The sequence below is a fragment of the Balaenoptera physalus genome (genome assembly GCF_965194825.1).
Source record: "Balaenoptera physalus genome assembly, chromosome: 7".
NCBI lineage: Eukaryota > Metazoa > Chordata > Mammalia > Artiodactyla > Balaenopteridae > Balaenoptera > Balaenoptera physalus.
This window is the reverse complement of record NC_138886.1, coordinates 119521293-119535882: the sequence shown is the minus strand read 5'-3', so window position 1 is coordinate 119535882 and position 14590 is coordinate 119521293. Positions and strand designations below refer to the sequence as shown.

General features: G+C 34.7%; 1 long non-coding RNA gene across 3 annotated transcripts in view; it reads right to left on the bottom strand.

Moving 5' to 3' along the window:
- The window catches only part of LOC309664103, a 118443-nt gene that overhangs the window by 94425 nt on the left and 9428 nt on the right, over positions 1-14590 (bottom strand). For 2 of the 3 annotated variants that reach the window (XR_014265612.1, XR_014265613.1), the window contains exon 1: positions 12265-13373. The exons of the other annotated variant lie outside the window; for it this stretch is intronic. This is a non-coding gene — a long non-coding RNA (uncharacterized lncRNA). Of the gene's footprint in view, positions 1-12264; positions 13374-14590 lie in introns of those variants that run through there. 3 annotated transcript variants of the gene reach the window in all.

The following is a 14590-nucleotide window of genomic DNA, read 5'->3' as shown; positions in this document are numbered from 1 at the left end:
TAACATTATATTATATACACATTTCTAAATATCCACCACTGTCTGCTACTGATACCCTTTGTGCTGCTTCTCTGTGCTGTGCTTTAATAATAATAACCCCCAATGGGTTCATCCTGCAGCTTCCTCAGCCAGTGCCCTTGGCACTGAGGGCTTACCAATCAGCAGTACAGGGGAACAACGGACAGGCTTACACGCTTGTGGACTGTGGCAAATACAACACACTCCATAAAAGCCACACTGCTAATAAAGTTGGCATTATGTAGTAATGCGTAAATCTATTTCATGCAACATAGCCTTTCACATTTTACATTGAGACAGAGGCCGCTGACGCCAGTGGAACTGGCTTGAGAAACTCATTGAAATTAGAAGGATTAGGAATTAATTACTGGAAGGAAATGGAACAGATTCATTGTAATCACTTGCTGGTACCCCTGCTTTAACCAAACTGTCTTTTCTCCTCAACTCAAACACATATATATTTACAACATAGTTATAATGACGCTTTTATGTACCATAGGAATTTTTGAATGACTTGTAAATAAATGTCTGCCTATTCCTCAATACCCCTTTTGAAAACTAATTGATATGCATTACATTAGCTGACCTCCCACAAACTGAGTCCTAGATAAATTAGTTATTATTGTTACTATCTCTTCCTCTCCTATAAATAAATTAGTTATTATTGTTACTATCTCTTCCTCTCCTATTGATATTGCTTCTACGATATCATGACTATGTTATTATGTCTTTTCATCTTAATGCTACAAGAATCAATCCTTTTCCTTCTCCCTATAAATCCCCACTTGTTTCTTTAATGACAATGGGAAGAAAGAAGGGGGGCAGGGAGGAATGACTTCTACTTCTGCCCATTAAGGATTAACTGCTTTAAAACCTGCCATTTGGCCAGAAGCAAATGGAGAAAACAAACAAAAACTTAAGCAAGGATTTTCAAACATTAGACGACAGGCAGTGACGGGCTATAAACCCTGACAGAAAGGAGACAATGAAATGAGCCCTATTACTCCACCAGATTACTTCCCAGTATTAACCAGGTTCCGAGTTATCCCTCAGAGCTGGGAAATCATAACAGCCTGCGGGCCTTGCTGAATTACAGAGACAGAAATCCTCTGGAGAGGCTGGCCCTGTTGGAATTCCCAGGTGAGAACTGGAGAGAGCACTGGAGACTTGCAGCAGCCGGCCTGAGCCTCCGGATGTGAGGGGTGCAGGTGGGAGATGACAGGACGGAAGCACTAAAAGCAGTGGACTGTACAATTCCAATGGGGCGGGAAGTTATCTTCCCAACAGCAAAACGGGATACCGGTTTCACACGGGGATTGAGTAGAGTTCTCATAATGGAATATTACTCAGCCATAAAAAGAAACGAAATTGAGTTATTTGTACTGAAGTGGATGGAGTTAGAGTCTGTCATACACAGTGAAGTAAGTCAGAAAGAGAAAAACAAATAGAGTATGCTAACACATATATATGGAATCTAAGGAAAAAAAAAAAAAGGTCATGAAGAACCTAGTGGCAGGACGGGAATAAAGACACAGACCTACTAGAGAATGGACTTGAGGATACGGGGAGGGGAAGGGTAAGCTGGGACAAAGTGAGAGAGTGGCATGGACATATATACACTACCAAACGTAAAATAGATAGCTAGTGGGAAGCAGCCGCATAGCACAGGGAGATCAGCTCGGTGCTTTGTGACCACCTAGAGGAGTGGGATAGGGAGGGTGGGTGGGAGGGAGACGCAAGATGGAAGAGATATGGGAACATATGTATATGTATAACTGATTCACTTTGTTATAAAGCAAAAACTATCACACCACTGTAAAGCAATTATACTCCAATAACGATGTTAAAAAAAAAAAAAATAAATAAATAATGGACGTACCTTCGTAGAGAGACCAAGTAGCCCTCGACTAACTACCCTGGGTCTGCCATAGAAAAAGACTGAAAGCAGGCATCTAAGGGGAAAATCTGATGCTCACACTACATAAGAGCATTGTAACTGAAATTCAAAAGTATTTTATAAAATCCAACAAAATGCAGCACTCAACAATATAAAATCTACAAGGGAGACACCTATCAAAAATCACACCTCGCTATCAATTATATCTTAATAAAGCTGGAAAAAGAAGAAAAATAATAAAAGAGTTAATTATTCCTTGTATAGCATTTACATAATGATAGCAAGCCTAGCTAGCAACATATCAATGATTCAGTAACATTGAAAAATAAACTTTTTAAGTAACCGAGGATACTCTGTTGACAAAAAGACCTGTGGAAATTAGTGATTGTTTTAAATGCTGATGGAAAATTTGACTAAGATGGGTATAAGGTTACTTTCAGTAAAATGCAAACTGGAAATGCACGATGTCATTATTTAATATGCAATGTAACTCTATAAAAGAATCTACCTTGGATCCACTTCTAGTTGAATTTTCATTATTGAAAAATCAAAAACAGTTTTTGTTGCAAGTCTCTTTTCCCTAGAACATAATCTGATGGCACAGCTCATAAGATATGATGAATTTGTTAACTTTACAATGCTAATGAAGCAAAGACCAAGGCCGCGTAACCTTCTTGTGACCGCCAACCTAGAAAATGACACGCCACTCACCACGAGAGCAGTTCAAGCTCACGCTCACTACGAAAATGGCTTGAGCTTTATGCCTTTCTGCTGATGCGTTAGCAGCATCACTTTTGATAAAGGTAGAATAATTTTAAACAAGGGATATAATTTGTATTTTGTAATTTTAATCTCAAGAATATTAGTGATACTCAAGAATTATTCAGACACCAGGTTGAAAACTCTAAGACTGGAGATGAGAGCAGTGAATGCCAGCAGTGAAAAGACCCTGGTTAGGTGGCAGGTCTGGGAAGTAGCAAAGACCTGGTGACAGGTGGACCTTACACTCATATTCAACAGCTCAGTCAAGCCCAGGCTGGAGGTCAGTTTTGGAAGAGCAGTAAGGCAGCCTCTTCTAAGTGAGACTCCCTGTACCACTTTGTGTAGTCAAAAACAGGCAGATTTGCATGGGAAGTGGAAAGTTGTTTCTAGGTAGCGGAGGTCTCGAGTGGAGAGAACTGAACTAACACAGAGAGTCAGTAGGTATTCTCCCAGTCGTAGCATGGATTTGAGGCCTTCCAGAGCCTACTGGCCCTGGCCTCAGGCAGTGCAGACTGCCACAGGGGAAGTACACTTAGCTGTGCACACCTTTTCTTTGGCACTAGAGGTGTGGCAGGATATGGTCGCTGCTAGGGACCCCATGACACTTCCTCCATTTGTACAGCTTGACTGCAAGCTCTTCATGGCCTTGGAGAAAGACCCCTACACTGGAAAGCAGAGGAAAGGCTCTAGAGCCTCAGGTCCACACTCTGTGCTATAAGGGGACTTACGGCAGAGATAAAAAATGACTAAGAGCAAGGGCTTCATGGCCCTGAGATTAAGGAAACATCGTCCTGTTTGGGGTATGGAGAAGAGGCTAGGAGGAGACATGAGGAGACCTCAAACTCCTGTGGAATTCTGCAAAGGGTCTCAGTGATCACCCTCTGTAACTTGGAAAGAGGGAATGACAGAAGCCTAAAACGTTTCAGAGATCCTAGAGCAATGGGGACTGCAGCTCCTGTCAACCAGGGAGAGCTCAAGGAGGTATAAATAATCAAGTTCCGTACTGCCCAGCATGAGGTGGGGGCAGAAGAAGGACCACCCATGACTGAGCTCAGCTTGACGTGGAAGGGCCAACAAGACCCCCCCAGACCTAGAGGGGTCTTGTGGACAGAGATGGAAGACAAGGCCAGAACAAGAATGGCCCAGAGGATACTAGCATGGACGGATGACCCTCAAGGACAGAACTCTCATGCCCTCACCAAGGAGGTGGAATCAGATATAACTTCAGGGAAAACCTTTGTAGCAGAGGGGAAACAATGAATTAATTAACTGAGATTATGTTAGGGGCTCAGTGTAGAAAGAAAACTGAGTCATAGGTCACCTGAGATTGTGGACTGAGGTTTGTTTCTGCTATAGATGTTGAATTTCTTGAAGCAGAAACTGTCTTCCCCATCTTTTCTATCTTCACACCACCCAGCATATTTTCACCAACTTAATCGATTTTTGTTGAGCACCTGCTAAGTGCTAGGGACATTAGAATTAGCTCTTGCACATTCTAATTAGAATTCTAATTAGAATTAGCTTTAAGTGCATAGGAAATTCCCATTAGACTACAAGGCATTGAAGACATGGGCAAATGTTTGCAATATGGTGTGATAAGCACCATAAAAATATGTGCTCAAGGAGTGATGGTGGCACAGAAGATGTGATGATTCACTCTGTGGGCAGGCGGCGAGTAAGAGAGGACTTCAGAGAAGATAGTTTCTAAGACCTTTTTAAAGATAAATAGGAATTTACCAAATGCTCCAGCAGAGAAAAGGTTTTTCAGGGCTGAGAAACAACACTGACAAAGGCAGAGTCATGAGTAGAAATGTTTTTTTCAAAAAGAACAAATGCAAAAATTACTGGTTTACATATGATGAAAGCTTCCTATTTGAGTTTAAATTGTGGAATGGTGGTAAAACCCAAAGGAAATAATGTTGGTAAAACTCACCAGAAGCTACAATTATTTAATGAAATATTTACTTTACAAAGGTCAGAAAAATATATAGCTCAGTAAGCTGAAGAAAAAAGTTACCAAACAGTCCAATAGATAGAAATATATAACCTATTATCAAAGGAAAACTCAATCAATAGAATCTGATGCAGGAGTAACAGGGATCATAGTATAAAAACACAATTATTTTAAAATAGCTATCGTAAATGTTTCACATGTTCGAGAACATGGAGGAATACACGAGCGTGTTGAGAAGAAAAACAGGTACAGCATTAATTTCCTGAGGCTGCTGTAACCAAGTACCACAAACTGGTGACTTAAAACAACTGGAAAGCATTTTCTCACAGAAGTCTGAAATCAGTTTCACTGACGCCAAAATCAAGGTGGGCTGTGCTCCCTGGGCAAGCTCTGTGGGAAGGCCTGTTGCTGCCACTCGTAGTGACTGCTGACACTTCCTGACCCGTGGACACACTGCCCCAGCCTCTGTCTCAGTGGCCACATTGCCTATTCTCTCTTGAGCGTGGAGCACGTGCCCATGCCTCTCTCTTCCCAGACACGTGTTGCCAGAGTAACCCTGATAATAAGAGTAGCCTCGCAGGGTAACACGCTCAATTACATCCGCAGAGACCCTTTTACCTTACAAGGTACCGTGAAGACTGCAGGAAAGAGGGCCTGGGGTCTCTAGGGGCCATTATTCTGTCGACCACAGATGATAAGCTTAAGAACCACCTGAAACTTCTAGAAATTAAACATAAAATATAGAAAGTGGAAAAAACACTGGGAATAAGAGCAGACTGTACACAACTGAAGAGAACACCAGAGAAGTTGAAGGCATAACAATCAAGTAAATTCAAAATGAAACATAGAAAGAAGAAGAATGACAAAACCTCAGTGAAGCATTGGGCAATACAGAACAGTCTATCATACTTTAGAGTCCCAGAAGTTGAGGGGCAGGTAGACAGAAGAAAAACTGTGTAAATAATGTGCACAGATTTCCAAATCTGATCAAAACTCTGGACTAAAAATGCAAGAAGCTCAATGAAATCCAAATAGATGTAACATTGAAAATAAACTGACATTATATAAAATTGGTGAAAATGAAGAAAAAATATTAAAATGCAGCACAAAAAAAAGATATTCAAAAAAAGAAAGAGAGAGAAAGAAAGAGGCCATTCTAGAATTCTAAATCCCAGAGAAAATGCCTTTCCAAAAATGAAGATAAAATGAAAACGTGTTCAGGAAATCAGAAGCTGAAAGAATTCACACCAGCAGTACTGCACAATAAGAAAGGTTAAAGGAAGTTTTTTTTCAGCTAAAGGAAAAGGTTGTCAGTTAAAAATGTCTAAATTTAAAAATTGCAGATAAATGTAAAATACATTATTTGTTAATATGTTAAACTGTTTAAAGCAAAGGAAAAACACATATTTATAATACATATGTTGAAGTGAATGTATGACAATAATATACCAAAGGGTATGAGAAATGGAGAAATGGATGTATATGGTCTTAAGGTTCTTACACTATTGACAAAATGGAGCGCTATTAGTTGAATGCAGACTAGGATGAGCTAAAGTTGTAAAGTGTCAACCCTATGCAGCCACTAAAGAAGTAAAAGAATGAGCTATAGCTAATGCACTAATAGTGGGATACAACAAAATTATACAAATATTGAACCCAAAGTGGGCATGAAAAAAGAAACAAAAAGGAAAACTTAAAAATGGGACAAATACAAAATAAAGAGAAAGTTGGTACTTTTACACCCAAACGTATCAATAATTACATTTAACTACATTTAATTAGAAGATAGAGGGGGTCAAACTGAACTAGATATATAAACACAGATAAAACATACACAGGAAGTGACTTAAAAATAAGAAAGGAAAACACTGAAACACACTGTTGAAAAATTAATCAAAATTAAGTGGAGTTCTTATACTAATTAAAGGAAAATTGGACTTCACAGTAAGAAATATTACAAGAGATGAAAAGGTATTTTTATAATTAAACGTGTACCAATTTATCAAAATGAAGAAAGAAGACACTAAATATTTGTATACCTAAAAATACAGCTTCAAAATACATGAAGCAAAAAATGATAGAACTAAAAGTAAAAATATCAATTGATGCACAGTTAAGGAATAAAAGTTTTTTTTTTTTTTAAAAGGGGGATATAAAAGACCTTGAAAAACTATCTTCACTGTGTTGTAATTAATATTTATGGAACACTACACCCCAAATCAGAAGAAGACACATTCTTTTTAAGTGTACGTGAAATAGTCACCAAGATAGAACATGTTCTGTGCTATGAAATAAGTGCCACAATACTTAAAAGGTTTTCATTACATAGAATATGTTGTCTCATCACAAAGAAATTAAACTATATATCAACTATGTATCCCTATGTTATATCTATCTATCTATGTTACATCTGTGTATTCACACACACACACACACACGCACACATATCTGGAAACCCCCCAAATATTTGAATATTAAATGACAAGTTTCTAAATAACTCATGAGGAAAAAAGTCATCAAAAGAGAAATTGGAAAATGTCTTGAACTGAATAAAAATGAAAGTACCAAACATAAAAATGTGTGGCATGCAAGCTAAAGCAGTGTTTGGAGACAAAAGGAGAGAATTAAACACATACTAAAAGGGAAGAGCATCCTAAAATCAATGATATCAGCTTTTAGCTGAAAAAAAACTAACAAAAGAAGAGGAACGGAAATATAAATAACCAAAGGAAAAAATAATGAAGACACAAAAGTAATGAAACAGAAAACATGAAAAACAATAGAAAAACCAATGAAGACAAATGCTGTTTCTTTGAAAAGATTAATAAATTTTATAAATCTCTAGCCAGACTTATCAAGACAAAATAATAGAAGAAATAGATTAGCAATATCAGAATGAAAAAGTCACCCTGGCAGAGCCTATAGCCATTAGAAAGACAATAAAGATGATTATGAACAACTTTATTCATATTTATTCAACTTTATTCACTACTCACAACTTTATTATGACAACTTAGATGAAGTGGTCAAATTTCTTGAATGACGCAAACGACCACAGTTCACTCAAGAGGAAAAAGATGATGTGAAGAAGCCTGTATCTATAGACAAAACACAATTTTTAATTTAAAACCTTCTTACACAGAAAACTTCATACCCAGTTATTTCCCCCTGGTGAATTCCACCAAATATTTAAAGAAGAAAAGTTACCAATGACAAACACAATCATGCAAAAATTGAAGATGAAGGAATACATTCCAACTCATCTTATCAGGCCAGTACTAGATATCAAAATCAGACAAAAACTTACAAGAAAAGTAAATTACTTCCCAATAACTCCTATGAACATGGAAACACAAAAGCTTAATAAAATAAAAACTGAATCCAGTGACTTATAAAAGAATAGTGCATCATGACTAAATGGGATTTATCTCATGAATACAAGATTAATATTTGAAAATCAATCAATGTAATCCATTATGTTATAGGGTAAAGTAGAAGAATCTTTGATTTTTATCAAAAACTGCAAAAACAAATTGACAAAATTTAATATTCATTATGGCATTTACTCAGTGAACTATGTACAGAAGAAATCTTCCTCTACTTGAAAAATGACAACTATGATAAACTAATAGCTTATACTATACTTAATGATGAAAAAAATAAATATTCCTCTCCTAAGATCCAACTCAAAGACAAGGGTATCTGTTCTCACTGCTTATATTTTTAAGGCATTCAAAATAAATATAAAGCACACAATTTTTCTTCTTTGGAGATAACAACCTTCCATATAATAAATCATAAGAAATCTACAAAGAAGCTATTAGAGCTAATAAGCAAGTTATGATAACTTTTGCTTTTTAAAAGACATTGTTAAGAAAAATTAAGAACATTGAAGGGCAAGGCACAGACTGGGCTAAATATTTGTGAAATATATATCTGATAATTTGTATCCAAAAATGTATTAAACACCTACAATTCAAAAACAAGACAAACTATTCAATCAAAAATTTGTAAAAATATATGGATTTTGTCAAGGAAAATATACCAATAATTTCATAACATATGAACAGATGCACAATATCTTAACTCATTAGATAAATGCATATTCATGCTACAATGAGATAATATTACACACCCAATATAACGCCTAAAAATAGGAAGACTCTCACTACCAACTGTTGATGAGGATACAGAGCAAGAACTCACCCATTTCTCTTAGGTATTCATCACAAAGAATTGAAAGGGGTATGTCCACAAAAACACTTGCAAGTGAGTATTTGTGTCAGCTTTATTAAAACAGCATCAGAATGGAAACAAACCAAATGTCCACCTTCAAGTGAATGCATGAATAACTGTACAAAACTGAATATGACCAGGCAATAAAACTAAATGTAGTTTATTCACAAGATGGATGAACTGCAAATTTACCATGAGATGGATTCCAGAGAGAGAAGGCTGGTGATGATTCCCTATGGTTCAAGAAACAGGAAAGTTATAGTGACAGAAAGCAAACCAGTGCTTTCCTAATTTGGTAGGAGATGGGAATTATCCACAATGGTTAGGAAGGAATTTTTGAGGTTGTGAAAATGGTCTATAGCCTAATTGTGCTGGTATCACACAACTATATGTATTTGTTAAGATTCATCAAGCAGTACATTTAAAATTGATTAATTTTACTGTATGCTACACATTCTACTCTTCAAAAGATAGTGTTATGAAAATTAATAAAAGTATACCTCAGTAAAGCAGAAAGAGGAGAGAGAGAGAGAGAGAGAGAAGGAGGAAGGGAGAAAAAGAAAAAGTAAAGAAGAACTCTGACTATGTTATCCTTAGGCGCTAAAACCCTACTGTCTTTCTCCTTTTCATAAGAATAATGAAAAATATATAATCCTACTTTTTTCCTAAAATATTTAAAGCATATATTTAGCAAAATATGGCTTTGCCATTTGCTACAATGATGACATTGACTCTTGAATGTTCCCATTATTAACTGCTAATTCTAGTATTTTTATCTAAATCCACAGGCATTTGGTCATCACTGCCTCACCAGATATAGCTGACCACTGTTCTCTCTTTCAAAATTCTTACATAGCTTTTGAAACACAACACTATTCTGGTTCCCCTTCAACTGCTGTTTCTAAGGCTGACTTCTGCTATGTTTTTAAATTGAAGTACAGTTGATTTACAATGTTGTGTTATTTTCTGCTCTGTACAGCAAAGTGTTTCAGTTATACACATATATACATTTTTTTAATATTCTTTTCCATTATAGTTTATCATAACATACTGAATATAGTTCTTTGTGCTACACAGTAGGACGCTAAATAAAAATCATCTTACAAAAACACAATTGAAAATTAACATGTATTGAGCAACTAACCTCTCAAAACTCTTTACTTTGTAAGGCACTATTGACTATTTGCTTTTTTCTCACTGTTACCACTCAGTAGAATAAAATGTTTTGCATTTATCTTACATTTTGACAAGATGGTATTCACTGAACTAACTTTTGATTAAAACTACTATGAATTTTCTGTTATTTTTATTGATACAATATTATGAATTGACTTTTTTCCACTGTTTCTTTTCATTTTTTTTTTAAACTGAAGTATAGTTGATTTACAGTGTTGTGTTAATTACTGCTCTGTACAGCAAAGTGATTCAGTTATATACACATATACATTCTTTTTTTATATTCTTTTCCATTATAGTTTATCATAAGATACTGAATATAGTTCTCTGTGCTACACAGTAGGACACTATTGTTCATCAGAGGCAAAATATTCTCTGACATAAATCATACTAATATTCTTAGGTCAGTCTCCCAAGGCATAGAAATAAAAACAAAAATAAACAAATGGGACCTAATCGAACTTACAAGCTTTGCACAGCAAAGTAAACCATAAACAAAACGAAAAGACAACCTATGTAATGGAAGAAAATATTTGCAAACGATGTAACTGACAAGGGCTTAATTTCCAAAATATAAAAACAGCTCATACAACTCAACAACAAAAAAACAAACAACCCAATCAAAAATGGGCAGAAGACCTAAACAGACATTTCTCCAAAGAAAAAATGCAAATGGCCAATAGGAACATGAAAAGATGCTCAACACCACTAATTATTAGACAAATGCAAATCAAAACTACAGTGAGGTACCACCTCACACCAGTCAGGATGCCCGTCATTAAAAATTCTACAAATAACAAATGCTGGAGAGGGTATGGAGAAAAGGGAACCCTCCTACACTGTTGGTGGGAATGTAAATTGGTGCAGCCACTATGGAGAACAGTATGCAGGTTCCTCAGAAAACTAAAAATAGAATTACCATATGATCCAGCAATCCCACTCCTGGGCATATACCCAGACAGTAATCCAAAAATATACATGCACCCCTATGTTCACAGCAGCACTATTCACAACAGCCAAGACAAGGTAGCAACCTAAATGTCCATGGACAGAATTGACTATTTTTTGCTGCTTCTTAACTGTGTCATTTATTCAAGCTAAAATGTGTTATTTCTACTTTATTGCTAAACATCATTTTAGTACTAAATTTTTCTGTTTATAACTAGTAGATAAACAACAGGTCAATACTGAGTAGTGGATGTTTGGGGGATTCAGGGGAAAGACAATATGGGTAAAAATCCTCACTGTACAATTTCCTATTTAGAGAGAAATAATAGGATTGTATTTAAACAATAGATTATTCATAGGATGCTATGTAATTTAATATTTTAAGTAGTTATATGATTAAATTTCAATCATATAATGTCTCTAAAATGCATAGAAAAGTGTCTATGTCTATCCCAGGACAAGTATTCAAGATATATTTACATATTTGATTTTGGGCACTAAAAAAAAATGTTAGAAATACAAAAACATCTTTAGGAAAATAGTGAAATTATCTGTATCCCCACTATCCTTTGATATTTTTTTCTCCACAGCTTAACACACTTAATTCTAGTGATTTATTTTTTTTGGAAATTATAAAATTAACTATGGATTTAAATATATATAATATCAAAATTATTTGATTTTATGTACCCTTTTCATTTTATGTATGAGTAACCTTCTCCATGTAATTAAGTAATCTGCAAACTCCAAATCCCCAAACTTCATCTACTGTGATTATTATACTTCTCAAAAAAAGACTGAAAGTTCATAAATTTCCTAAAAATTTGAAAATATCTTTAAACTCAAATTCATTTTCTAAGTGAAAAAATATTTAACCTTTTGTATTCTATCTTAGGAGGAAAAATATTGGTGTGATCACATACTACTGAATAGAATCTACTAAAACATAAACATTAATTATAACCATTACAATTGTGGAAATGTTTAACTCCGACAGTCATATTAGTCAGCAAGGAATGGAAAATTATCAATTCAGTGGCATTTTATTTCTTGACTTCATGCCATCTTAAAAAAAATCAATTTGTAGAGAATAACTGGAAATTGTAAAATGAGAATATGCCATAATGGAAATAATTGATATGCAAGGAAATTATATAATCAACATCAGGAAAAAAATGTAATTCCAAAAAGTTCACAAAAATTACATTTAGTATTAAATGAATACATCTTACTATTTAACATAATACAGTAATTATGTCATGTATTTCCAAACCTGATACATGAAGGAAACAGGAACACGTCTTCCTAGCACTTGGAAGTGAAATTTCTTTCTGACTTTCTTCCTGGAAATTGTAAAATCAAAATCAGCACATAGTAGATCTGGTTATAAATTTATAAAATAACACTAAAAATTGAAAGAGTCAGTTATTTCTAACTAGGCTGTAAATGACGATACTGTATTGTAAGAAAACATGTGTCCATGGGAATAATTTGAATCAAATTGAAAGGGTCTTGATTGAATACGGTTCATCTGAGCTCCCACCAAGAGACAGAATCTCATTGCCTTCAGACTTCAGATTCAGAATCCTGGGCAAATGTTTCCCTTTTCTAAAGATTGTATAATATTTATAGACTTTATAATATGTTGTCCCTAATTTTTGAGACATCCAATTTACATTCTTTTCAGTAGAATATAATCTCCACGAGTGCAAGATTTTTGTCTATGGTGTTAACTACTGTATCAGTATCCAGACCAGTGCCTGGTCTAGACTAAGCTCTCAGACATGCGCTGTCAATGGACTGAAAGAGTTCCATGCATATGTCAACAGCTGTCCATTTTTTGTTTTACAAGGAGATAATCTACTGATCTGCTCCCCTTAATATTTTAATTTGGTTGATAATTGCATTTCTCAATGCTCATGACAGCTGAAAAAGTTGACAAAGAAATGCGCCCTGAAAAAATATGCCAGGCTTAAAAATATATATATATGCCAGGCTCATGTTATATAGCTAAATAGGTACTTTTTTTTAACTTTCAAAACCAATAATTAAAATGATCCCTAAACAATTCCAAAACTACACAAAATGAAAGCTTCTGAGGTCCAGCCTTATCACAATTTAAAAAATGAAAACTACTATAATGGGTAATGTTTGTTAAGTACTAATTCGGCAAATATTTAAAATATTGACAACAGCCAGTATTGATGAGGATGCGAGAATACTGTTTTCCTTAGGCTGTTGGTATGAATGTTCATGAGCACAATTTCTTGAATATCAGTTTGGTAATAAGTTTATATATATACATAAATTCCTGCCCCAGGAATTTAACATCCTAGAATTTATTCTACAAGATGTATCCATCCATATTTATAATGAGATATATATATATAATATATATGTATATATATATTATATATACATATATATTATATACATTAAGATGTTGATTGTAGAATATCTGTTGCACTAAAATTTGTAATAAACTCAATAATGATTTCAAGTGTATCAGATACATGTGGGAATACGTACGTGGTTACCTGGTAAGTAAATATAAGTTTCAGAAAAATATATGCAATACAAATTTTTTGGGGAAAATATACATGTGTGCATGCATACACGTACATGCACAAATATACATATACATAAAATATACGTATATATTTGTATATTATATACTATACATACATTTGTGTGTATCGGTGGATGTGTGAGATACACGTGCATAAGTACACTCATATATATGTATTTGTGTGTGTGTTTATTTAGGTAGGTGTTCCTTAGAAAGTGGTACCTCTGGGAAATTGAATGAGGAAAGATATGCACACAAGTTATTTTTACAAAAAAATCTGTTATAAATGAAATACCTTAAATTTTTAAAAAATGACTTGAATATGAAGTCAGTTTAAGAAAATCAGAGCAAAGAAAAGTCAACTTCAATTTAACAGCTACTGGACTATATTATGGTTGTTTGCCTGACCTTATCAGGATAGAAGGAGATTGAAAACATGTTTAAATGAACTTGTACTTTTGTGTTCATGTTTCCATTTGAATTTCCACAAACTCAGTTGTAAAAATAAGAGCTTTACTTAAAAAGTAAACTTCTTTGCTCTCCACCTTTAATTTTTCTTATTTTAACAATTTCAAGCTTAACAGAAAAATTGACAGTAAAAATAAGTCTCTTCTGAACCACTTGGGAGTAATTTGCTGACCTGACGTCTCATCTTTCCTCTTTACTTCACTATATATTTCTGACAAACAGGACACTTTCCTAAACAACTAAAATTCACTGTCAAAATCATCTAATTAACATAAATACCATCTGATCCCAGGATGAATTCATGTCTCAGTAATGCCTTTTAGTTCAAAAGGTTCCAGCTGAGGGTCATGGAGCACATTGCTGCCTTGTCTCTTAGTTTTATTGAGTCTAGATGAGTTCCTCAGGCTTCTCTTGATTTTTGTGACCTTGAGTTTTTGAAGATTACTGGGTATTTATTTTGTAATGTCTCTCAAATCACATTTGCCTGTTTCACCATAACTAGATTCAAGCTATGTATCTTAGGCAGGAATGTCAGAGGACTCTCATTCCAAATGTTGCTATA